This window comes from Oncorhynchus keta, chromosome 13, assembly GCF_023373465.1.
Source record: "Oncorhynchus keta strain PuntledgeMale-10-30-2019 chromosome 13, Oket_V2, whole genome shotgun sequence".
Lineage (NCBI taxonomy): Eukaryota > Metazoa > Chordata > Actinopteri > Salmoniformes > Salmonidae > Oncorhynchus > Oncorhynchus keta.
The window spans coordinates 812,074-838,078 of NC_068433.1; the positions used below are offsets into that span (position 1 = coordinate 812,074).

Sequence of the window (26,005 nt, forward strand, 5' to 3'; positions counted from 1 at the left end):
TCCTCTCTGGGCAGCCAGGTTTGTGTGTGATGACCAGTCTCTATAGCCAGACTGTCCTCTCTGGGCAGCCAGGTTTGTCTGTGACGACCGGTCTCTATAGCCAGACTGTCCTCTCTGGGCAGCCAGACTGTCATCTCTGGGCAGCCAGGTTTGTCTGTGACGACCGGTCTCTATAGCCAGACTGTCCTCTCTGGGCAGCCAGACTGTCCTCTCTGGGCAGCCAGGTTTGTCTGTGACGACCGGTCTCTATAACCAGACTGTCCTCTCTGGGCAGCCAGGTTTGTCTGTGACGACCGGTCTCTATAGCCAGACTGTCCTCTCTGGGCAGCCAGGTTTGTCTGTGATGACCGGTCTCTATAGCCAGACTGTCCTCTCTGGGCAGCCAGGTTTGTCTGTGACGACCGGTCTCTATAGCCAGACTGTCCTCTCTGGGCAGCCAGGTTTGTCCGTGACGACCGGTCTCTATAGCCAGACTGTCCTCTCTGGGCAGCCAGGTTTGTCCGTGACGAGCGGTCTCTATAGCCAGACTGTCCTCTCTGGGCAGCCATGTTTGTCTGTGACGACCGGTCTCTATAGCCAGACTGTCCTCTCTGGGCAGCCAGGTTTGTCTGTGACGACCGGTCTCTATAGCCAGACTGTCCTCTCTGGGCAGCCATGTTTGTCTGTGACAACCGGTCTCTATAGCCAGACTGTCCTCTCTGGGCAGCCAGGTTTGTCTGTGACGACCGGTCTCTATAGCCAGACTGTCCTCTCTGGGCAGCCAGGTTTGTCTGTGATGACCGGTCTCTATAACCAGACTGTCCTCTCTGGGCAGCCAGGTTTCTCTGTGATGACCGGTCTCTATAACCAGACTGTCCTCTCTGGGCAGCCAGGTTTGTCTGTGATGACCGGTCTCTATAACCAGACTGTCCTCTCTGGGCAGCCAGGTTTCTCTGTGATGACCGGTCTCTATAACCAGACTGTCCTCTCTGGGCAGCCAGGTTTGTCTGTGATGACCGGTCTCTATAGCCAGACTGTCCTCTCTGGGCAGCCAGGTTTGTCTGTGACGACCGGTCTCTATAACCAGACTGTCCTCTCTGGGCAGCCAGGTTTGTCTGTGACGACCGGTCTCTATAGCCAGACTGTCCTCTCTGGGCAGCCAGGTTTGTCTGTGATGACCGGTCTCTATAGCCAGACTGTCCTCTCTGGGCAGCCAGGTTTGTCTGTGACGACCGGTCTCTATAGCCAGACTGTCCTCTCTGGGCAGCCAGGTTTGTCCGTGACGACCGGTCTCTATAGCCAGACTGTCCTCTCTGGGCAGCCAGGTTTGTCTGTGACGAGCGGTCTCTATAGCCAGACTGTCCTCTCTGGGCAGCCAGGTTTGTCTGTGACGACCGGTCTCTATAGCCAGACTGTCCTCTCTGGGCAGCCAGGTTTGTCTGTGACAACCGGTCTCTATAGCCAGACTGTCCTCTCTGGGCAGCCATGTTTGTCTGTGACAACCGGTCTCTATAGCCAGACTGTCCTCTCTGGGCAGCCAGGTTTGTCTGTGATGACCGGTCTCTATAGCCAGACTGTCCTCTCTGGGCAGCCAGGTTTGTCTGTGATGACCGGTCTCTATAACCAGACTGTCCTCTCTGGGCAGCCAGGTTTCTCTGTGATGACCGGTCTCTATAACCAGACTGTCCTCTCTGGGCAGCCAGGTTTGTCTGTGATGACCGGTCTCTATAACCAGACTGTCCTCTCTGTCAGCCAGGTTTCTCTGTGATGACCGGTCTCTATAACCAGACTGTCCTCTCTGGGCAGCCAGGTTTGTCTGTGACGACCGGTCTCTATAGCCAGACTGTCCTCTCTGGGCAGCCAGGTTTGTCTGTGATGACCGGTCTCTATAGCCAGACTGTCCTCTCTGGGCAGCCAGGTTTGTCTGTGACGACCGGTCTCTATAGCCAGACTGTCCTCTCTGGGCAGCCAGGTTTGTCTGTGATGACCGGTCTCTATAGCCAGACTGTCCTCTCTGGGCAGCCAGGTTTGTCTGTGATGACCGGTCTCTATAGCCAGACTGTCCTCTCTGGGCAGCCAGGTTTGTCTGTGATGACCGGTCTCTATAGCCAGACTGTCCTCTCTGGGCAGCCAGGTTTGGGCAGCCAGGTTCTGTGATGACCGGTCTCTATAGCCAGACTGTCCTCTCTGGGCGGCCATGTTTGTCTGTGATGACCGGTCTCTATAGCCAGACTGTCCTCTCTGGGCAGCCAGGTTTGTCTGTGACGACCGGTCTCTATAGCCAGACTGTCCTCTCTGGGCAGCCAGGTTTGTCTGTGACGACCGGTCTCTATAGCCAGGCTGTCCTCTCTGGGCAGCCAGGTTTGTCTGTGATGACCGGTCTCTATAGCCAGACTGTCCTCTCTGGGCAGCCAGACTGTCCTCTCTGGGCAGCCAGGTTTGTCTGTGACGACCGGTCTCTATAGCCAGACTGTCCTCTCTGGGCAGCCAGGTTTGTCTGTGATGACCGGTCTCTATAGCCAGACTGTCCTCTCTGGGCAGCCAGGTTTGTCTGTGATGACCGGTCTCTATAGCCAGACTGTCCTCTCTGGGCAGCCAGGTTTGTCTGTGATGACCGGTCTCTATAGCCAGACTGTCCTCTCTGGGCAGCCAGGTTTGTCTGTGATGACCGGTCTCTATAGCCAGACTGTCCTCTCTGGGCAGCCAGGTTTGTCTGTGCCGACCGGTCTCTATAGCCAGACTGTCCTCTCTGGGCAGCCAGGTTTGTCTGTGACGACCGGTCTCTATAGCCAGACTGTCCTCTCTGGGCGGCCAGGTTTGTCTGTGACGACCGGTCTCTATAGCCAGACTGTGCTCACTGAGTCTGAACCTAGTCAGTGTTTTCCTCAGTTTTCTATCAGTCACAGTGGTCAGATAGTCTGCCACCAAGTACTGTCTGTTTAGAGACAAATAGCATTGAATATTTTTATATTTGTTTTGTGATGACTTGGTTGTGCCAGATTTTCTGAGTACTGTCCTGAGGCTCTATGGGGTTGGTTTGGGTTAGTGAGCTGAGCCTCAGAACCAGCTGGCTGAGTGCTGTCCTGAGGCTCTATGGGGTTGGTTTGGGTTAGTGAGCTGAGCCTCAGAACCAGCTGGCTGAGTGCTGTCCTGAGGCTCTATGGGGTTGGTTTGGGTTAGTGAGCTGAGCCTCAGAACCAGCTGGCTGAGTGCTGTCCTGAGGCTCTATGGGGTTGGTTTGGGTTGGTGAACTGAGCCTCAGAGCCAACTGGCTGAGTGCTGTCCTGAGGCTCTATGGGGTTGGTTTGGGTTGGTGAACTGAGCCTCAGAACCAGCTGGCTGAGTGCTGTTCTGAGGCTCTATGGGTTTGGTTTGGGTTGGTGAACTGAGCCTCAGAACCAGCTGGCTGAGTGCTGTCCTGAGGCTCTATGGGGTTGGTTTGGGTTGGTGAACTGAGCCTCAGAACCAGCTGGCTGAGGGCTGTCCTGAGGCTCTATGTTTCATTTGGGTTGTAGAGCTGAGCCTCATGGAATGTTTTGAGGGACTCTTCTCTTTTTCATCTCTGGACATTGTAGAGCTGTGTGATGGAATGTTTTGTGGTGTCACTGTGTTTGTGTGTGTGATGGTTGTGTGATGGTTGTGTGTGTGTGTGTGTGTGTGTGTGTGTGTGTGTGTGTGTGTGTGTGTCTCTCTGTGTCTCTCTGTGTGTGTGTGTGTGTGTCTCTCTCTGTGTCTCTCTCTGTGTGTTTGTGTGTATATCTCTGTGTGTGTGTGTCTGTGTGTGTGTCTCTCTCTCTCTCTGTCCTTCCCTCCGAACGACCACCGACCGTCAGTTTAGCCAGTTTAGCATCCCCTCCACACTGTTGTTTCAGGTCAGTGGGAGGAGAGGTTGTTCTGTAACCTAGTGGGAACTTTACTCCAGGCACTACAACTCAGCCTCTCTGTTCTCTTACTAATGGCTGTGTAGAATGAATGGAATGTCGTCATGGAAACCATGGGTTATATACACGACATTTTTGAAAATGTATAAAAAATTAAAAAATCGGAAGCATGTAAGCATGTATTCGAATCAAGCCTTGGTCTCCTAACTAACGTGACATCCGGGCTCTGGCTGGGCCATTCAAGGACATTCAGAGACTTCTACCGAAGCCACTCCTGCGTTGTCTTGGCTGTGTGCTTAGGGTTGTTGTCCTGTTTGAAGGTGAACCTTCGCCCCAGTCTGAGGTCCTGCGTTGTCTTGGCTGTGTGCTTGGGGTTGTTGTCCTGTTTGAAGGTGAACCTTCGCCCCAGTCTGAGGTCCTGCGTTGTCTTGGCTGTGTGCTTGGGGTTGTTGTCCTGTTTGAAGGTGAACCTTCGCCCCAGTCTGAGGTCCTGCGTTGTCTTGGCTGTGTGCTTGGGGTTGTTGTCCTGTTTGAAGGTGAACCTTCGCCCCAGTCTGAGGTTCTGAGAGCAGGTTTTCATCAACGATCTCTCTGTACTTTGCTCCGTTCATCTAAATAAATTTGAAAAATACATTTTTTTTATTTTCTACTTGATCAGAACAAGCTGTGACTGGACTGTAGATTATTATTATATAATGATATTATATATTTATTATATTATATATGTATTATATTATATATTTATTATATTATATATTTATTATATTATATATTTATTATATTATATATTTATTATATTATATATTATATTATATTATATATTATTATATATTATATTATTATATTATATATTATATTATATATTATATATTATATAATCATATATTATATATTATATTATTATATAATTATATTATTATAATTATATTATATTATATATTATATATTATATTATATATCATATATCATATATTATATTGTTATATATTTATTATATTATATTATATATTATATTATATATTTATTATATTACTTATTCAAACTGTTGTTGTACGAAGGTTTTATTCTCAGAGAAACAACACTGATCTGGTCACCAGGTATTATTCCAGAACAGGAAAATATGACCACCTTCTATTGCTCATTTTCCGTCCATAACGCGTCCTGATTTACCAAGAGATTATTATTATTAGATATTCTCACATAGCACGTTTGAAAATCCCAAAACTCTAAAAGCAATTGGAACGATAGATACAAATGATTTGTTACAATAAAGATTGTAAACAAGATGTTTTCATTTATAGTAGTGATGGAAAGCTGGAGGCATTTTGAAAACAGGTTTTCACATGTGTACTGGAGCAGGTGTAGTACTGGAGCAGGTGTAGTACTGGAGCAGGTGTAGTACTGGAGCAGGTGTAGTACTGGAGCAGGTGTAGTACTGGAGCAGGTGTAGTACTGGAGCAGGTGTAGTACTGGAGCAGGTGTAGTACTGGAGCAGGTGTAGTACTGGAGCAGGTGTAGTACTGGAGCAGGTGTAGTACTGGAGCAGGTGTAGTACTGTCGTACTGTAGCAGGTGTAGTACTGTAGTAGGTGTAGTACTGGAGCAGGTGTAGTACTGTCGTACTGTAGCAGGTGTAGTACTGTCGTACTGTAGCAGGTGTAGTACTGTAGCAGGTGTAGTACTGTCGTACTGTAGCAGGTGTAGTACTGTAGCAGGTGTAGTACTGTAGTACTGTAGCAGGTGTAGTACTGTCGTACTGTAGCAGGTGTAGTACTGTCGTACTGTAGCAGGTGTAGTACTGTAGCAGGTGTAGTACTGTCGTACTGTAGCAGGTGTAGTACTGTAGTACTGTAGCAGGTGTAGTACTGTAGCAGGTGTAGTACTGTAGCAGGTGTAGTACTGTAGTACTGTAGCAGGTGTAGTACTGTCGTACTGTAGCAGGTGTAGTACTGTAGTACTGTAGCAGGTGTAGTACTGTAGTACTGTAGCAGGTGTAGTACTGTAGCAGGTGTAGTACTGTAGCAGGTGTAGTACTGTAGTACTGTAGCAGGTGTAGTACTGTCGTACTGTAGCAGGTGTAGTACTGGAGCAGGTGTAGTACTGTCGTACTGTAGCAGGTGTAGTACTGTCGTACTGTAGCAGGTGTAGTACTGTAGTACTGTAGCAGGTGTAGTACTGTAGCAGGTGTAGTACTGTAGTACTGTAGCAGGTGTAGTACTGGAGCAGGTGTAGTACTGTCGTACTGTAGCAGGTGTAGTACTGTAGTACTGTAGCAGGTGTAGTACTGGAGCAGGTGTAGTACTGTAGTACTGTAGCAGGTGTAGTACTGGAGCAGGTGTAGTACTGTAGTACTGGAGCAGGTATAGTACTATCGTACTGTAGCAGGTGTAGTACTGGAGCACTGGAGCAGGTGTAGTACTGTAGTACTATAGCAGGTGTAGTACTGTAGTACTGTAGCAGGTGTAGTACTGTAGTACTGTAGCAGGTGTAGTACTGTAGTACTGTAGCAGGTGTAGTACTGTAGCAGGTGAGGTACTTTAGTACTGTAGCAGGTGTAGCAGGTGTAGTACTGTAGCAGGTGTAGTACTGTAGCAGGTGTAGTACTGGAGCAGGTGTAGTACTGTCGTACTGTAGCAGGTGTAGTACTGTAGTACTGTAGCAGGTGTAGTACTGGAGCACTGTAGCAGGTGTAGTACTGGAGCAGGTGTAGTACTGTAGTACTGGAGCAGGTATAGTACTGTCGTACTGTAGCAGGTGTAGTACTGGAGCACTGGAGCAGGTGTAGTACTGTAGTACTATAGCAGGTGTAGTACTGTAGTACTGTAGCAGGTGTAGTACTGTAGTACTGTAGCAGGTGTAGTACTGTAGCAGGTGAGGTACTTTAGTACTGTAGCAGGTGTAGCAGGTGTAGTACTGTAGCAGGTGTAGTACTGTAGCAGGTGTAGTACTGGAGCAGGTGTAGTACTGTCGTACTGTAGCAGGTGTAGTACTGTAGTACTGTAGCAGGTGTAGTACTGGAGCAGGTGTAGTACTGTAGTACTGTAGCAGGTGTAGTACTGGAGCAGGTGTAGTACTGTAGTACTGGAGCAGGTATAGTACTGTCGTACTGTAGCAGGTGTAGTACTGGAGCACTGGAGCAGGTGTAGTACTGTAGTACTATAGCAGGTGTAGTACTGTAGTACTGTAGCAGGTGTAGTACTGTAGTACTGTAGCAGGTGTAGTACTGTAGTACTGTAGCAGGTGTAGTACTGTAGCAGGTGAGGTACTTTAGTACTGTAGCAGGTGTAGTACTGTAGCAGGTGTAGTACTGTAGCAGGTGTAGTACTGTAGCAGGTGTAGTACTGTAGCAGGTGTCGTACTGTAGAAGGTGTAGGTAGTACTGTAGCAGGTGTAGTACTGTAGAAGGTGTAGGTAGTACTGTAGCAGGTGTATTACTGTAGAAGGTGTAGGTAGTACTGTAGAAGGTGTAGGTAGTACTGTAGTAGGTGTAGTACTGTAGAAGGTGTAGGTAGTACTGTAGCAGGTGTAGTACTGTTGAAGGTGTAGGTAGTACTGTAGCAGGTGTAGTACTGTAGAAGGTGTAGTACTGTAGAAGGTGTAGGTAGTACTGTAGAAGGTGTAGGTAGTACTGTAGCAGGTGTAGTACTGTAGAAGGTGTAGGTAGTACTGTAGCAGGTGTAGTACTGTAGAAGGTGTAGGTAGTACTGTAGAAGGTGTAGTACTGTAGAAGGTGTAGGTAGTACTGTAGCAGGTGTAGTACTGTAGAAGGTGTAGGTAGTACTGTAGAAGGTGTAGTACTGTAGAAGGTGTAGGTAGTACTGTAGCAGGTGTAGTACTGTAGAAGGTGTAGTACTGTAGAAGGTGTAGGTAGTACTGTAGAAGGTGTAGGTAGTACTGTAGAAGGTGTAGTACTGTAGAAGGTGTAGTACTGTAGAAGGTGTCGTACTGTAGAAGGTGTAGTACTGTAGAAGGTGTAGGTAGTACTGTAGCAGGTGCAGTACTGTAGAATGTGTAGGTAGTACTGTAGCAGGTGTAGTACTGTAGAAGGTGTAGGTAGTACTGTAGAAGGTGTAGTACTGTAGAAGGTGTAGATAGTACTGTAGCAGGTGTAGTACTGTAGAAGGTGTAGGTAGTACTATAGCAGGTGTAGTACTGTAGAAGGTGTAGTACTGTAGAAGGTGTAGGTAGTACTGTAGCAGGTGTAGTACTGTAGAAGATGTAGTACTGTAGCAGGTGTAGTACTGTAGAAGATGTAGTACTGTAGAAGGTGTAGGTAGTACTGTAGCAGGTGTAGTACTGTAGAAGGTGTAGTACTGTAGAAGGTGTAGGTAGTACTGTAGCAGGTGTAGTACTGTAGAAGGTGTAGTACTGTAGAAGGTGTAGGTAGTACTGTAGCAGATGTAGTACTGTAGAAGGTGTAGGTAGTACTGTAGAAGGTGTAGTACTGTAGAAGGTGTAGGTAGTACTGTAGAAGGTGTAGTACTGTAGAAGGTGTAGGTAGTACTGTAGCAGGTGTAGTACTGTAGAAGGTGTAGGTAGTACTGTAGCAGGTGTAGTACTGTAGAAGGTGTAGTACTGTAGAAGGTGTAGGTAGTACTGTAGCAGGTGTAGTACTGTAGAAGATGTAGTACTGTAGAAGGTGTAGGTAGTACTGTAGCAGGTGTAGTACTGTAGAAGGTGTAGTACTGTAGAAGGTGTAGGTAGTACTGTAGCAGGTGTAGTACTGTAGAAGGTGTAGTACTGTAGAAGGTGTAGGTAGTACTGTAGCAGGTGTAGTACTGTAGAAGGTGTAGGTAGTACTGTAGAAGGTGTAGGTAGTACTGTAGCAGGTGTAGTACTGTAGAAGGTGTAGGTAGTACTGTAGCAGGTGTAGTACTGTAGAAGGTGTAGGTAGTACTGTAGCAGGTGTAGTACTGTAGAAGGTGTAGGTAGTACTGTAGCAGGTGTAGTACTGTAGAAGGTGTAGGTAGTACTGTAGAAGGTGTAGTACTGTAGTACTGTAGCAGGTGTAGTACTGTAGCAGGTGTCGCCCACCAGGCCAACAATGTGTCCTATTAGCAGAACAATAGACTCTTCATAGCCCGGTTACTGGAGGTGTGAAAAACTCCCCATTTGCAATGTATTCGATGCTTAAGTCCTCTAAAGTGTTACATTTCTAACTCGAGACCTCATGCAACCGCAACATGTCAGAGAGCCGTACAGATTGCAAAATAGTTGGGAAGAGATTCCATGGCACATGGTTTATGAATTGACACGGAATTCTTCGTAGTCCCGCTGCTGTCCGTGTGAAAATCCCCCTATTTGTCCCTAACAGTTCTTTATCAACATCTTCAGCTTTGATCCATGCCTGGGGTTGTGGGATGCACATTTATGTGTTTGTCAGACTAATCTTTGGGTCAAAACTACACAACAAGAGAACAAACATGTTCTGAGAAAAAATAAATATATATTGGTAATATTGGTCATGGCTCCCGAGTGGCACAGCGGTCTAAGGCACTGCATATCAGTGCAAGAGGGAGGCATCACTACAGTCCCTGGTTCGAATCCAGGCTTTAGCACATCCAGCCATGATTGGAAGTCCCATTCACTACAGACACCCTGGTTCAAATCCAGGCTGTATCACAACCGGCTGTGATTGGCCCCATAGGACGGCGCACAATTGGCCAATCGTCATCTGGGTTTGGTCGGGGTGGGCCGTCGGCATCTTTATCCTTTCATTTCATAAAATAATGAGACAAAAATTCCTTGGAAATGTTTATTTAAACTACATTTTAGTTGCACCCCCCCTCCAGCTCCACGACCACGACTAAAACCTTGCTGAGATGATCAATGTATTTGTTGCATTGTTGTATTGTATTCTCAAGCCAAAACATCTGGACCAGTTCATCTTTGCTTGGCAAAGCATGCCCCCATTCTCATCAACGGGGCTGAAGTGAAGCATGTTGAGAGCTTCAAGTTCCTTGGTGTCCACATCACCAACAAACTATCATGGTCCAAGCACAACAAGACAGTTGTGAAGAGGACACGACAAAACCTATTCCCCCTCAGGAGACTGAAAATATTTGCCATAGGTCCTCAGATCTTCAAAAGGTTCTACAGCTGCACCATAGAGAGCATCCTGACTGGTTGCATCACTGCCTGGTGTGGCAACTGCTCGGCCTCCGACCACAAGGTGCTACAGAGGGTAGTGCGTACGGCCCAGTACATCACTGGGGCCAAGCTTCCTGCCATCCAGGACCTCTATACCAGGTGGTGTCAGAGGAAGGCCCTATAGAGGGTGGTACGTACAGCCCAGTACATCACCGGGGCCAAGCTTCCTGCCATCCAGGACCTCTATACCAGGTGGTGTCAGAGGAAGGCCCTATAGAGGGTGGTACGTACAGCCCAGTACATCACCGGGGCCAAGCTTCCTGCCATCCAGGACCTCTATACCAGGCGGTGTCAGAGGAAGGCCCTATAGAGGGTGGTACGTACGGCCCAGTACATCACTGGGGCCAAGCTTCCTGCCATCCAGGACCTCTATACCAGGCGGTGTCAGAGGAAGGCCCTATAGAGGGTGGTACGTACGGCCCAGTACATCACTGGGGCCAAGCTTCCTGCCATCCAGGACCTCTATACCAGGCGGTGTCAGAGGAAGGCCCTATAGAGGGTGGTACGTACAGCCCAGTACATCACTGGGGCCAAGCTTCCTGCCATCCAGGACCTCTATACCAGGCGGTGTCAGAGGAAGGCCCTATAGAGGGTGGTACGTACGGCCCAGTACATCACTGGGGCCAAGCTTCCTGCCATCCAGGACCTCTATACCAGGCGGTGTCAGAGGAAGGCCCTATAGAGGGTGGTACGTACGGCCCAGTACATCACTGGGGCCAAGCTTCCTGCCATCCAGGACCTCTATACCAGGCGGTGCCAGAGGAATGCATCTCTGTTGTCATCTATGCATAGTCACTTTAATAACTCTACCTACATGTACATATTACCTCAACTATCTGGTGTCCCAGCACATTGACTCTGTACCGATACGGGCCACTGAAAGTTGTTCTATGCTTAGATTCATAAATAGTCTGAGAATTATTTGCAATTAGCGAACACGACACACTGGCTTGGCATTGGGAAAAGAGAGAGAGATGATCTCTCTGTACATTCTTCTCTGAAACTTAGATTTTCATTATCCAACCTCCTTGATACTTTTTTGAGAGCGACATTTCATCCATCAAGCAAATTGTTGTGAATGTCTGTTGACGCTAGAAAAGTAGTGTAGCCTACATAGCTAGCTACGTAGACCTGTTTTTCCCCACCAATCAACGCACAGAGAAATAGCCTAAAAATAATAAAAAATTATAATTGAATAGAGACAGTGATTTTAAGTAATCAGATCAAAATGTTCTTATTTTCCCTGAATTTATTGGCAACAATGGCTGACAGTGAAATAACTAAAGAATTCTGTTGCAGTATGAAGCAACGTTTGCAGGAAGAACTGTAGGTGCCTTTTGGAGTGGCTTCCGTCTGGCCACTAACACAAAGGCCTGATTGGTGGAGTGCTGCAGAGATGGTTGTCCTTCTGGAAGGTTCTCCCATCTCCACAGAGGAACTCTGGAGCTCTGTCAGAGTGACATTTGGGTTTTTGGTCACCTCCCTGACCAAGGCCATTCTCCCCCGATTGCTCAGTTTGGCCGGAAGACAATCCTGTCTCGGAGCTCTATGGACAATTCCTTCGACCTCATTGCTTGGTTTTTGCTCTGACCTGGTCCTCTGCACTGGTCAACTGTGGGACATATAGATGGGTGTGTGCCTTTCCAAATCATGTCCAATCAAGTTGAAGAAACATTTTTGCTTTGTCATTATGGGGTGTTGTGATGTCATTATGGGGTGTTGTGATGTCATTATGGGGTGTTGTGATGTCATTATGGGGTGTTGTTATGTCATTATGGGGTACTGTGTGTAGATTGATGAGGGGTCTGAATACTTTCTAAGTGCACGGTATATACACTATATATATATATATCCACTCATTTTCAACTTGTTGTGGAACTTGTTTCCTCAAATTGGTCAATGTGAAGAGAGTGACAATAGAGCCCTGAGTACCAGGTCATTAGGACCTGATGGAGGGACAATAGAGCCCTGAGTACCAGGCCATTAGGACCTGATGGAGGGACAATAGAGCCCTGAGTACCAGGCCATTAGGACCTGATGGAGGGACAGTAGAGCCCTGAGTACCAGGCCATTAGGACCTGATGGAGGGACAATAGAGCCCTGAGTACCAGGCCATTAGGACCTGATGGAGGGACAATAGAGCCCTGAGTACCAGGCCATTAGGACCTGATGGAGGGACAGTAGAGCCCTGAGTACCAGGCCATTAGGACCTGATGGAGGGACAGTAGAGCCCTGAGTACCAGGCCATTAGGACCTGATGGAGGGACAATAGAGCCCTGAGTACCAGGCCATTAGGGCCTGATGGAGGGACAATAGAGCCCTGAGTACCAGGCCATTAGGACCTGATGGAGGGACAGTAGAGCCCTGAGTACCAGGCCATTAGGATCTGATGGAGGGACAATAGAGTACCAGGTCATTAGGACCTGATGGAGGGACAATAGAGCCCTGAGTACCAGTTCATTAGGACCTGATGGAGGGACAATAGAGCCCTGAGTACCAGGCCATTAGGACCTGAAGGTCGTTAGCGAGTTGGGTACCAGGCCATTAGGACCTGAAGGTCGTTAGCGAGTTGGATACCAGGTAATTAGGACCTGAAGGTCGTTAGCGAGTTGGATACCAGGTAATTAGGACCTGAAGGTCGTTAGCGAGTTGGGTACCAGGCCATTAGTACCTGAAGGTCGTTAGCAGGGGTACCAGGCCATTAGGACCTGAAGGTCGTTAGCGAACCAGGCCATTAGGACCTGAAGGTTAGCGAGTTGGGTACCAGGCCATTAGGACCTGAAGGTCGTTAGCGAGTTGGGTACCAGGCCATTAGGACCTGAAGGTCGTTAGCGAGTTGGGTACCAGGCCATTAGGAACTGAAGGTCGTTAGCGAGTTGGGTACCAGGCCATTAGGACCTGAAGGTCGTTAGCGAGTTGGGTACCAGGCCATTAGGACCTGAAGGTCGTTAGCGAGTTGGGTACCAGGCCATTAGTACCTGAAGGTCGTTAGCGAGTTGGGTACCAGGCCATTAGGACCTGAAGGTCGTTAGCGAGTTGGGTACCAGGCCATAAAGACCTGAAGGTTGTTAGCGAGTTGGGTACCAGGCCATTAGGACCTGAAGGTCGTTAGCGAGTTGGGTACCAGGCCATTAGGACCTGAAGGTCGTTAGCGAGTTGGGTACCAGGCCATTAGGGTGAAGGTCGTTAGCGAGTTGGGTACCAGGCCATTAGGACCTGAAGGTCGTTAGCGAGTTGGGTACCAGGCCATTAGGACCTGAAGGTCGTTAGCGAGTTGGGTACCAGGCCATTAGGACCTGAAGGTCGTTAGCGAGTTGGGTACCAGGCCATTAGGACCTGAAGGTCGTTAGCGAGTTGGGTACCAGGCCATTAGGACCTGAAGGTCGTTAGCGAGTTGGGTACCAGGCCATTAGTACCTGAAGGTCGTTAGCGAGTTGGGTACCAGGCCATTAGGACCTGAAGGTCGTTAGCGAGTTGGGTACCAGGCCATTAGGACCTGAAGGTCGTTAGCGAGTTGGGTACCAGGCCATTAGGACCTGAAGGTCGTTAGCGAGTTGGGTACCAGGCCATTAGGACCTGAAGGTCGTTAGCGAGTTGGGTAATACTAACATGTCCAGAGTACGTAAGAGGAGACTCCCATGATTCAACAGTCACATGGGATTTTACTGCAGTCATTCCTTCCGCTGCGGCGGTAATATGGTCACCGCAACCTCTCTAGCCCATCTTCCGTTTTAAAGCCACCAGCCACCACTGACAATAACCTATACATTATAGATATCCACTTCATATGTTACTTGTAAATGTTTGGTGTGCACGTTCATGCTCATTTGTGTGTTCAATGTGTGTGTGTGTATGTATGTCTGATGTGTACATGTTTGGTGTGTGTTTGGTGTGTGTGTGTTTGGTGTGTGTGTGTTTGGTGTGTGTGTGTTTGGTGTGTGTGTGTTTGGTGTGTGTGTGTTTGGTGTGTGTGTGTTTGGTGTGTGTGTTTTGGTGTTGTGTGTGTTGGTGTGTGTGTGTTTGGTGTGTGTGTGTTTGGTGTGTGTGTGTTTTGTGTGTGGCAACTGGTCGTCAAAGCCACCTCATGAGGGTGTAGGGAGGGATCGTTGGAATGCTGTGGATGACTGGAGAGGGTGTAGGGAGGGATCATTGGAATGCTGTGGATGACTGGAGAGAGAGGACAGGAAGGGAGGAGAGAGAATGTTCTCGTGTTTGTAGAGGCTTTATTGTCCTCAAAGTTGGAATCCCTAGTGATGAAACTTCCACAACCGTTTGAGATATTACAACAGAGAAGACGTTACTTCAAACAACACTCCCTGCCCCCCCACACCCCCAGGGCTTTATTCAACAACACTCCCTGCCCCCCCCACCCCCAGGGCTTTATTCAACAACACTCCCTGCCCCCCCCCCCAGGGCTTCATTCAACAACACTCCCTCCCCCCCACCCCCCAGGGCTTTATTCAACAACACTCCCTGCCCCCCCTCCCCACCCCCAGGGCTTTATTCAACAACACTCCTGCCCCCCACCCCCAGGGCTTCATTCAACAACACTCCCTGCCCCCCACCCACCAGGGCATCATTCAACAACACTCCCTGCCCCCCACCCCCAGGGCATCATTCAACAACACTCCCTGCCCCCCACCCACCAGGGCATCATTCAACAACACTCCCTGCCCCCCACCCCCCAGGGCATCATTCAACAACACTCCCTGCCCCCCCCCACCCCCAGGGCATCATTCAACAACACTCCCTGCCCCCCCACCCCCAGGGCATCATTCAACAACACTCCCTGCCCCCCACCCCCAGGGCATCATTCAACAACACTCCCTCCCCCACCCCCAGGGCATCATTCAACAACACTCCCTCCCTCCCCCCACCCCCCCAGGGCATCATTCAACAACACTCCCTGCCCCCCCCCCCAGGGCATCATTCAACAACACTCCCTGCCCCCCCACCCCCAGGGCATCATTCAACAACACTCCCTGCCCCTCCCCCCCCACCCCCAGGGCATCATTCAACAACACTCCCTCCCTCCCCCACCCCCAGGGCATCATTCAACAACACTCCCTGCCCCCCACCCCCAGGGCATCATTCAACAACACTCCCTCCCTCCCCCCCCCCCAGGGCATCATTCAACAACCCCCTGCCCCCCACCCCCAGGGCATCATTCAACAACACTCCCCCCTCCCCCACCCCCAGGGCATCATTCAACAACACTCCCTGCCCCCCCCACCCCCCAGGGCATCATTCAACAACACTCCCTGCCCCCCACCCCCAGGGCATCATTCAACAACACTCCCCCCTCCCACCCCCAGGGCATCATTCAACAACACTCCCTCCCTCCCCCACCCCCAGGGCATCATTCAACAACACTCCCTGCCCCCACCCCCAGGGCATCATTCAACAACACTCCCTCCCTCCCCCCACCCCCAGGGCATCATTCAACAACACTCCCTGCCCCCACCCCCAGGGCATCATTCAACAACACTCCCTCCCTCCCCCCACCCCCAGGGCATCATTCAACAACACTCCCTGCCCCCCACCCCCCAGGGCATCATTCAACAACACTCCCTCCCTCCCCCCCCCCCCCCCAGGGCATCATTCAACAACACTCCCTGCCCCCCCCACCCCCAGGGCATCATTCAACAACATAACCCTCCCCCCCCCCCCCCCAACCCCCTCCCAGAGTGTGGAGAAGGGCATCATTCAACAACACTCCCTGCCCCCACCCCCCACCCCCAGGGCATCATTCAACAACACTCCTGACCCCCCCAGGGCATCATTCAACAACACTCCCTGAACCAGGGCATCATTCAACAACACTCCCTGCCCCCTCCCAACCCCCAGGGCATCACAACAACACTCCCTGCCCCCCCACCCCCAGGGCATCATTCAACAACACTCCCTGCCCCCCACCCCCAGGGCATCACAACAACACTCCCTGCCCCCCACCCCCAGGGCATCATTCAACAACACTCCCCCCACACCCCCAGGGCATCATTCAACAACACTCCCTCCCTCCCCCATATAATTTCTGGATGCTTCACAGAAACAGCTGAATCAATCAGGTAAATCAGGTCAGGTAACATAACGTGGTCTCCTTCTCCCCCCCTCCCCCAACCCCCTCCCAGAGTGTGGAGAAGAGGAGTTTAGGTGTGGGACGGGACGCTGTGTGTCCCCCTCTATGGTGTGTGATGGATACGATGACTGTGGAGATCTCAGCGATGAACACAGCTGTGGTGAGAGCACACACACACAGAATACACACACACACAGAATACACACACACACAGAATACACACACACACAGAATACACACACACACAGAATACACACACACACAGAATACACACACACACAGAATACACACACACACAGAGAATACACACACACACACAGAATACACACACACACAGAATACACACACACACAGAATACACACACACACACAGAATACACACACACACAGAATACACACACACACAGAATACACACACACACACAGAATACACACACACACAGAATACACACACACACAGAATACACACACACACAGAATACACACACACACAGAATACACACACACACAGAATACACACACACACAGAGAATACACACACACACACACACAGAATACACACACACACAGAATACACACACACACAGAATACACACACACACAGAATACACACACAGAATACACACACACACAGAATACACACACACACAGAATACACACACAGAATACACACACACACAGAATACACACACACACAGAATACACACATACACAGAATACACACACACACAGAATACACACACACACAGAATACACACACACACAGAATACACACACACACAGAATACACACACACACACAGAATACACACACACACAGAATACACACACACACAGAATACACACACACACAGAATACACGCACACACAGAATACACACACACACAGAATACACACACACAGAATACACACATACACACACAGAATACACACTAAGGGACAAACACACATGGATGCACACATACTTACCCCTTCGAGGGATCGAAGGGGTAAGGGCCGGAGGGGGGGAGGGCCGGAGGGCCGGAGGGGCGAAGTGTGTGGCATGTCGTTAGTAAAAATGTTAAAAAGCAAGGGGCCTAAACAGCTACCCTGGGGAATTCCTGATTTTACCTGGATTATGTTTGAGAGGAACACCCTCTGTGTTCTGTTAGACAGGTAACTCTTGATCCACATTATAGCAGGGGGTGTAAAGCCATAACACCCTCTGTGTTCTGTTAGACAGGTAACTCTTTATCCACATTATAGCAGGGGGTGTAAAGCCATAACACCCTCTGTGTTCTGTTAGACAGGTAACTCTTTATACACATTATAGCAGGGGGTGTAAAGCCATAACACCCTCTGTGTTCTGTTAGACAGGTAACTCTTTATACACATTATAGCAGGGGGGTGTAAAGCCATAACACCATCTGTGTTCTGTTAGACAGGTAACTCTTTATACACATTATAGCAGGGGGTGTAAAGCCATAACACCCTCTGTGTTCTGTTAGACAGGTAACTCTTTATCCACATTATAGCAGGGGGTGTAAAGCCATAACACAAATGTTTTTCCAGCAGCAGACTATGATCAATAATGTCAAAAGCTGAACTGAAGTCTAACAAGACAGCATCCACAATCATTTTATCATCAATTTCTCTCAGCCAAGTCCCGCAGAGTCCTGTAGACTCTGTATCGCCCAGTAGAGTCCTGTAGACTCTGTATCGTCCTGTAGAGTCCTGTAGACTCTGTATCGCCCAGTAGACTCTGTATAGTCCTGTAGACTCTGTAGAGTCCTGTAGACTCTGTATAGTCCAGTAGAGTCCTGTAGACTCTGTATAGTCCTGTAGAGTCCTGTAGACTCTGTATAGTCCTGTAGAGTCCTGTAGACTCTGTATAGTCCAGTAGAGTCCTGTAGACTCTGTATAGTCCTGTATAGTCCTGTAGACTCTGTATAGTCCTGTAGACTCTGTATAGTCCAGTAGACTCTGTATAGTCCAGTAGACTCTGTATAGTCCTGTAGACTCTGTATAGTCCAGTAGACTCTGTATAGTCCTGTAGACTCTGTCCAGTAGACTCTGTATAGTCCAGTAGAGTCTGTATAGTCCTGTAGAGTCCTGTAGACTCTGTATAGTCCTGTATAGTCCTGTAGACTCTGTATAGTCCTGTAGAGTCCTGTAGACTCTGTATAGTCCTGTAGAGTCCTGTAGACTCTGTATAGTCCAGTAGAGTCCTGTAGACTAGTCCTGTATAGTCCTGTAGACTCTGTATAGTCCTGTAGACTCTGTATAGTCCAGTAGACTCTGTATAGTCCTGTAGACTCTGTAGTCCTGTAGACTCTGTATAGTCCAGTAGACTCTGTATAGTCCTGTAGACTCTGTATAGTCCAGTAGACTCTGTATAGTCCAGTAGAGTCTGTATAGTCCTGTAGAGTCCTGTAGACTCTGTATAGTCCTGTATAGTCCTGTAGACTCTGTATAGTCCTGTAGAGTCCTGTAGACTCTGTATAGTCCTGTAGACTCTGTAGAGTCCTGTAGACTCTGTATAGTCCTGTAGACTCTGTATAGTCCAGTAGACTCTGTATAGTCCAGTATAGTCCTGTAGACTCTGTATAGTCCTGTATAGTCCTGTATAGTCCTGTATAGTCCTGTATAGTCCTGTATAGTCCTGTATAGTCCTGTAGACTCTGTATAGTCCTGTATAGTCCTGTAGACTCTGTATAGTCCTGTATAGTCCTGTAGACTCTGTATAGTCCTGTAGACTCTGTATAGTCCTGTAGACTCTGTATAGTCCTGTAGAGTCCTGTAGACTCTGTATAGTCCTGTATAGTCCTGTAGACTCTGTATAGTCCTGTAGAGTCCTGTAGACTCTGTATAGTCCTGTAGACTCTGTATAGTCCTGTAGACTCTGTATAGCCCTGTAGACTCTGTAGAGTCCTGTAGACTCTGTATAGTCCTGTAGACTCTGTATAGTCCTGTATAGTCCTGTAGAGTCCTGTAGACTCTGTATAGTCCTGTAGACTCTGTATAGTCCAGTAGACTCTGTAGAGTCCTGTAGACTCTGTTTAGTCCTGTAGACTCTGTATAGTCCTGTAGACTCTGTATAGTCCAGTAGAGTCCTGTAGACTCTGTATAGTCCTGTAGACTCTGTATAGTCCAGTAGAGTCCTGTAGACTCTGTATAGTCCTGTAGACTCTGTATAGTCCTGTAGACTCTGTATAGTCCTGTAGAGTCCTGTAGACTCTGTATAATCCAGTAGAGTCCTGTAGACTCTGTATAGTCCTGTATAGTCCTGTAGACTCTGTATAATCCAGTAGAGTCCTGTAGACTCTGTATCGTCCTGTAGAGTCCTGTAGACTCTGTATAGCCCAGTAGAGTCCTGTAGACTCTGTATAGTCCAGTAGAGTCCTGTAGACTCTGTATAGTCCTGTAGACTCTGTATAGCCCAGTAGAGTCCTGTAGACTCTGTATAGTCCTGTAGACTCTGTATAGCCCAGTAGAGTCCTGTAGACTCTGTATAGTGCTGTAGACTCTGTATAGCCCAGTAGAGTCCTGTAGACTCTGTATAGTCCTGTAGACTCTGTATAGACCTGTAGACTCTGTATAGCCCAGTAGAGTCCTGTAGACTCTGTATAGTCCTGTAGACTCTGTATAGTCCAGTAGAGTCCTGTAGACTCTGTATAGTCCAGTAGAGTCCTGTAGACTCTGTATAGCCCTGTAGACTCTGTATAGTCCAGTAGAGTCCTGTAGACTCTGCATCGTCCTGTAGAGTCCTGTAGACTCTGTATAGTCCAGTAGAGTCCTGTAGACTCTGTATCGTCCTGTAGAGTCCTGTAGACTCTGTATAGCCCAGTAGAGTCCTGTAGACTCTGTATCGTCCTGTAGAGTCCTGTAAACTCTGTATAGCCCAGTAGAGTCCTGTAGACTCTGTATAGTCCTGTAGACTCTGTATAGCCCAGTAGAGTCCTGTAGACTCTGTATAGCCCAGTAGAGTCCTGTAGACTCTGTATAGTCCTGTAGACTCTGTATAGTCCAGTAGAGTCCTGTAGACTCTGTATAGTCCTGTAGAGTCCTGTAGACTCTGTATAGTCCTGTATAGTCCTGTATAGTCCTGTATAGTCCTGTATAGTCCTGTAGACTCTGTATAGTCCTGTATAGTCCTGTAGACTCTGTATAGTCCTGTATAGTCCTGTAGACTCTGTATAGTCCTGTAGACTCTGTATAGTCCTGTAGACTCTGTATAGTCCTGTAGAGTCCTGTAGACTCTGTATAGTCCTGTATAGTCCTGTAGACTCTGTATAGTCCTGTATAGTCCAGTAGACTCTGTAGAGTCCTGTAGACTCTGTATAGTCCTGTAGACTCTGTGTAGTCCTGTAGACTCTGTATAGTCCTGTAGAGTCCTGTAGACTCTGTATAGTCCTGTAGACTCTGTATAGTCCTGTAGACTCTGTATAGCCCTGTAGACTCTGTAGAGTCCTGTAGACTCTGTATAGTCCTGTAGACTCTGTATAGTCCTGTATAGTCCTGTAGAGTCCTGTAGACTCTGTATAGTCCTGTAGACTCTGTATAGTCCAGTAGACTCTGTAGAGTCCTGTAGACTCTGTATAGTCCTGTAGACTCTGTATAGTCCAGTAGAGTCCTGTAGACTCTGTATAGTCCTGTAGACTCTGTATAGTCCAGTAGAGTCCTGTAGACTCTGTATAGTCCTGTAGACTCTGTATAGTCCTGTAGACTCTGTATAGTCCTGTAGAGTCCTGTAGACTCTGTATAATCCAGTAGAGTCCTGTAGACTCTGTATAGTCCTGTATAGTCCTGTAGACTCTGTATAATCCAGTAGAGTCCTGTAGACTCTGTATCGTCCTGTAGAGTCCTGTAGACTCTGTATAGCCCAGTAGAGTCCTGTAGACTCTGTATAGTCCAGTAGAGTCCTGTAGACTCTGTATAGTCCTGTAGACTCTGTATAGCCCAGTAGAGTCCTGTAGACTCTGTATAGTCCTGTAGACTCTGTATAGCCCAGTAGAGTCCTGTAGACTCTGTATAGTCCTGTAGACTCTGTATAGCCCAGTCCTGTAGACTCTGTATAGTCCTGTAGACTCTGTATAGACCTGTAGACTCTGTATAGCCCAGTAGAGTCCTGTAGACTCTGTATAGTCCTGTAGACTCTGTATAGTCCAGTAGAGTCCTGTAGACTCTGTATAGTCCAGTAGAGTCCTGTAGACTCTGTATAGCCCTGTAGACTCTGTATAGTCCAGTAGAGTCCTGTAGACTCTGCATCGTCCTGTAGAGTCCTGTAGACTCTGTATAGTCCAGTAGAGTCCTGTAGACTCTGTATCGTCCTGTAGAGTCCTGTAGACTCTGTATAGCCCAGTGAGTCCTGTAGACTCTGTATCGTCCTGTAGAGTCCTGTAAACTCTGTATAGTCCTGTATAGTCCTGTAGACTCTGTATAGTCCTGTAGACTCTGTATAGTCCTGTATAGTCCTGTAGACTCTGTATAGTCCTGTAGACTCTGTATAGTCCAGTAGACTCTGTATAGTCCTGTAGACTCTGTATAGTCCAGTAGACTCTGTATAGTCCAGTAGAGTCTGTATAGTCCTGTAGAGTCCTGTAGACTCTGTATAGTCCTGTATAGTCCTGTAGACTCTGTATAGTCCTGTAGAGTCCTGTAGACTCTGTATAGTCCTGTAGACTCTGTAGAGTCCTGTAGACTCTGTATAGTCCTGTAGACTCTGTATAGTCCAGTAGACTCTGTATAGTCCAGTATAGTCCTGTAGACTCTGTATAGTCCTGTATAGTCCTGTATAGTCCTGTATAGTCCTGTATAGTCCTGTATAGTCCTGTATAGTCCTGTAGACTCTGTATAGTCCTGTATAGTCCTGTAGACTCTGTATAGTCCTGTATAGTCCTGTAGACTCTGTCCTGTAGACTCTGTATAGTCCTGTAGACTCTGTATAGTCCTGTAGAGTCCTGTAGACTCTGTCCTGTATAGTCCTGTAGACTCTGTATAGTCCTGTAGAGTCCTGTAGACTCTGTATAGTCCTGTAGACTCTGTATAGTCCTGTAGACTCCTGTATAGCCCTGTAGACTCCCAGTAGAGTCCTGTAGACTCTGTATAGTCCTGTAGACTCTGTATAGTCCTGTATAGTCCTGAGAGTCCTGTAGACTCTGTATAGTCCTGTAGACTCTGTATAGTCCAGTAGACTCTGTAGAGTCCTGTAGACTCTGTTTAGTCCTGTAGACTCTGTATAGTCCAGACTCTGTATAGTCCAGTAGAGTCCTGTAGACTCTGTATAGTCCTGTAGACTCTGTATAGTCCAGTAGAGTCCTGTAGACTCTGTATAGTCCTGTAGACTCTGTATAGTCCTGCAGACTCTGTATAGTCCTGGGAGTCCTGTAGACTCTGTATAATCCAGTAGAGTCCTGTAGACTCTGTATAGTCCTGTATAGTCCTGTAGACTCTGTATAATCCAGTAGAGTCCTGTAGACTCTGTATCGTCCTGTAGAGTCCTGTAGACTCTGTATAGTCCAGTAGAGTCCTGTAGACTCTGTATAGTCCTGTATAGTCCTGTAGACTCTGTATAATCCAGTAGAGTCCTGTAGACTCTGTATAGTCCTGTAGACTCTGTATAGCCCAGTAGAGTCCTGTAGACTCTGTATAGTCCTGTAGACTCTGTATAGCCCAGTAGAGTCCTGTAGACTCTGTATAGTCCAGTAGAGTCCTGTAGACTCTGTATAGTCCTATAGACTCTGTATAGTCCAGTAGAGTCCTGTAGACTCTGTATAGTCCTGTAGGCTCTGTATAGTCCAGTAGAGTCCTGTAGACTCTGTATAGTCCAGTAGAGTCCTGTAGACTCTGTATAGTCCAGTAGAGTCCTGTAGACTCTGTATCGTCCTGTAGAGTCCTGTAGACTCTGTATAGTCCAGTAGAGTCCTGTAGACTCTGTATCGTCCTGTAGAGTCCTGTAGACTCTGTATAGCCCAGTAGAGTCCTGTAGACTCTGTATCGTCCTGTAGAGTCCTGTAAACTCTGTATAGCCCAGTAGAGTCCTGTAGACTCTGTATAGTCCTGTAGACTCTGTATAGCCCAGTAGAGTCCTGTAGACTCTGTATAGCCCAGTAGAGTCCTGTAGACTCTGTATAGTCCTGTAGACTCTGTATAGTCCAGTAGAGTCCTGTAGACTCTGTATAGTCCAGTAGAGTCCTGTAGACTCTGTATAGTCCTGTATAGTCCTGTATAGTCCTGTATAGTCCTGTATAGTCCTGTATAGTCCTGTATAGTCCTGTATAGTCCTGTAGACTCTGTATAGTCCTGTATAGTCCTGTAGACTCTGTATAGTCCTGTAGACTCTGTATAGTCCTGTAGACTCTGTATAGTCCTGTAGAGTCCTGTAGACTCTGTATAGTCCTGTATAGTCCTGTAGACTCTGTATAGTCCTGTATAGTCCAGTAGACTCTGTAGAGTCCTGTAGACTCTGCATAGTCCTGTAGACTCTGTGTAGTCCTGCAGACTCTGTATAGTCCTGCAGAGTCCTGTAGACTCTGTATAGTCCTGTAGACTCTGTATAGTCCTGTAGACTCTGTATAGCCCTGTAGACTCTGTAGAGTCCTGTAGACTCTGTATAGTCCTGGGTAGACTCTGTATAGTCCTGTATAGTCCTGTAGAGTCCTGTAGACTCTGTATAGTCCTGTAGACTCTGTAGAGTCCTGTAGACTCTGCTTAGTCCTGTAGACTCTGTATAGTCCTGTAGACTCTGTATAGTCCAGTAGAGTCCTGTAGACTCTGTATAGTCCTGTAGACTCTGTATAGTCCAGTAGAGTCCTGTAGACTCTGTATAGTCCTGTAGACTCTGTATAGTCCTGTAGACTCTGTATAGTCCTGTAGAGTCCTGTAGGCTCTGTATAGTCCAGTAGAGTCCTGTAGACTCTGTATAGTCCAGTAGAGTCCTGTAGACTCTGTATAGTCCAGTAGAGTCCTGTAGACTCTGTATCGTCCTGTAGAGTCCTGTAGACTCTGTATAGCCCAGTAGAGTCCTGTAGACTCTGTATAGTCCAGTAGAGTCCTGTAGGCTCTGTATAGTCCTGTAGACTCTGTATAGCCCAGTAGAGTCCTGTAGACTCTGTATAGCCCAGTAGAGTCCTGTAGACTCTGTATAGTCCTGTAGACTCTGTATAGCCCAGTAGAGTCCTGTAGACTCTGTATAGTCCTGTAGACTCTGTATAGACCTGTAGACTCTGTATAGCCCAGCAGAGTCCTGCAGACTCTGTATAGTCCTGTAGACTCTGTATAGACCAGTAGAGTCCTGCAGACTCTGTATAGCCCAGTAGAGTCCTGTAGACTCTGGGTATAGCCCTGTAGACTCTGTATAGTCCAGTAGAGTCCTGTAGACTCTGTATAGTCCAGTAGAGTCCTGTAGACTCTGTATAGTCCAGTAGAGTCCTGTAGACTCTGTATAGCCCAGAGAGTCCTGTAGACTCTGTATAGTCCAGTAGAGTCCTGCAGAGAGTCCTGTAAATCCTGTCCCTGTAGAGTCCTGTATAGACTCTGTATAGAGTCCAGTAGAGTCCTGTAGACTCTGTATAGTCCTGTAGACTCTGTATAGTCCAGTAGAGTCCTGTAGACTCTGTATAGTAGAGTCCTGTAGACTCTGTATAGTCCTGTAGACTCTGTAGTAGAGTCCTGTAGAGTCCTGTAAACTCTGTATAGTCCAGTAGAGTCCCAGTAGAGTCCTGTAGACTCTGTATAGTCCTAGTAGAGTCTCTGTATAGTCCAGTAGAGTCCTGTAGACTCTGTATAGTCCAGTAGAGTCCTGTAGACTCTGTATAGCCTGAGTCCTGTAGACTCTGTATAGTCCTGCAGAGTCCTGTAGACTCTGTATAGTCCAGTAGAGTCCTGTAGACTCTGTATAGTCCAGTAGAGTCCTGTAGAGTCCTGTAGACTCTGTATAGTCCAGTAGAGTCCTGTAGACTCTGTATAGTCCAGTAGAGTCCTGTAGAGTAGAGTCCAGTAGAGTCCTGTAGACTCTGTATAGTCCAGTAGAGTCCTGTATACTCTGTATAGTCCTGTAGACTCTGTATAGTCCAGTAGAGTCCTGTAGACTCTGTATAGTCCAGTAGAGTCCTGACTAGACTCTGTAGACTATAGTCCAGTAGAGTCCTGTAGACTCTGTATAGTCCTGTAGAGTCAGAGTCCTGTAGACTCTGTATAGTCCAGTAGAGTCCTGTAGACTCTGTATAGTCCAGCAGAGTCCTGTAGACTCTGTATAGTCCCTGTAGACTCTGTATAGTCCAGTAGAGTCCTGTAGACTCTGTATAGTCCAGTAGACTCTGTATAGTCCTGTAGAGTCCTGTAGACTCTGTATAGTCCTGTAGAGTCCTGTAGACTCTGTATAGTCCTGTAGACTCCTGTATAGCCCTGTAGAGTCCTGTCTGTAGACTCTGTATAGTCTGTAGAGTCCTGTAGACTCTGTATAGTCCTGTAGAGTCCTGTATAGTCTGTATAGTCCTGTAGAGTCTGTATACTCCAGTAGAGTCCTGTAGACTCTGTATAGTCCAGTAGAGTCCTGTAGACCTGTAGACTCTGTAGAGTCCAGTAGAGTCCTGTAGACTCTGTATAGCCCAGTAGAGTCCTGTAGACTCTGTCCTGTAGACTCTGTATAGTCCAGTAGAGTCCTGTAGACTCTGTATAGTCCTGTAGAGTCCTGTAGACTCTGCATAGTCCAGTAGACTCTGTATAGTCCAGTAGAGTCCTGTAGACTCTGTATAGTCCTGTAGAGTCCTGTAGAGACTCTGTATAGCCCTGAGTCCTGTAGACTCTGATAGTCCAGTAGAGTCCTGTAGACTCTGTATAGTCCTGTAGAGTCCTGTAGACTCTGACAGTCCTTGTAGACTCTGTATAGCCCTGTAGAGTCCTGTAGACTCTGTGATAGCCCAGTAGAGTCCTGTAGAC

The 26,005-nt window shown here is 47.8% G+C and overlaps 1 protein-coding gene across 4 annotated transcripts in view; it reads left to right on the plus strand.

Moving 5' to 3' along the window:
• corin (corin, serine peptidase) overlaps positions 1-26,005 on the plus strand; it is a 179,121-nt gene that overhangs the window by 55,876 nt on the left and 97,240 nt on the right. The gene's annotated exons all lie outside the window — the stretch shown is intronic.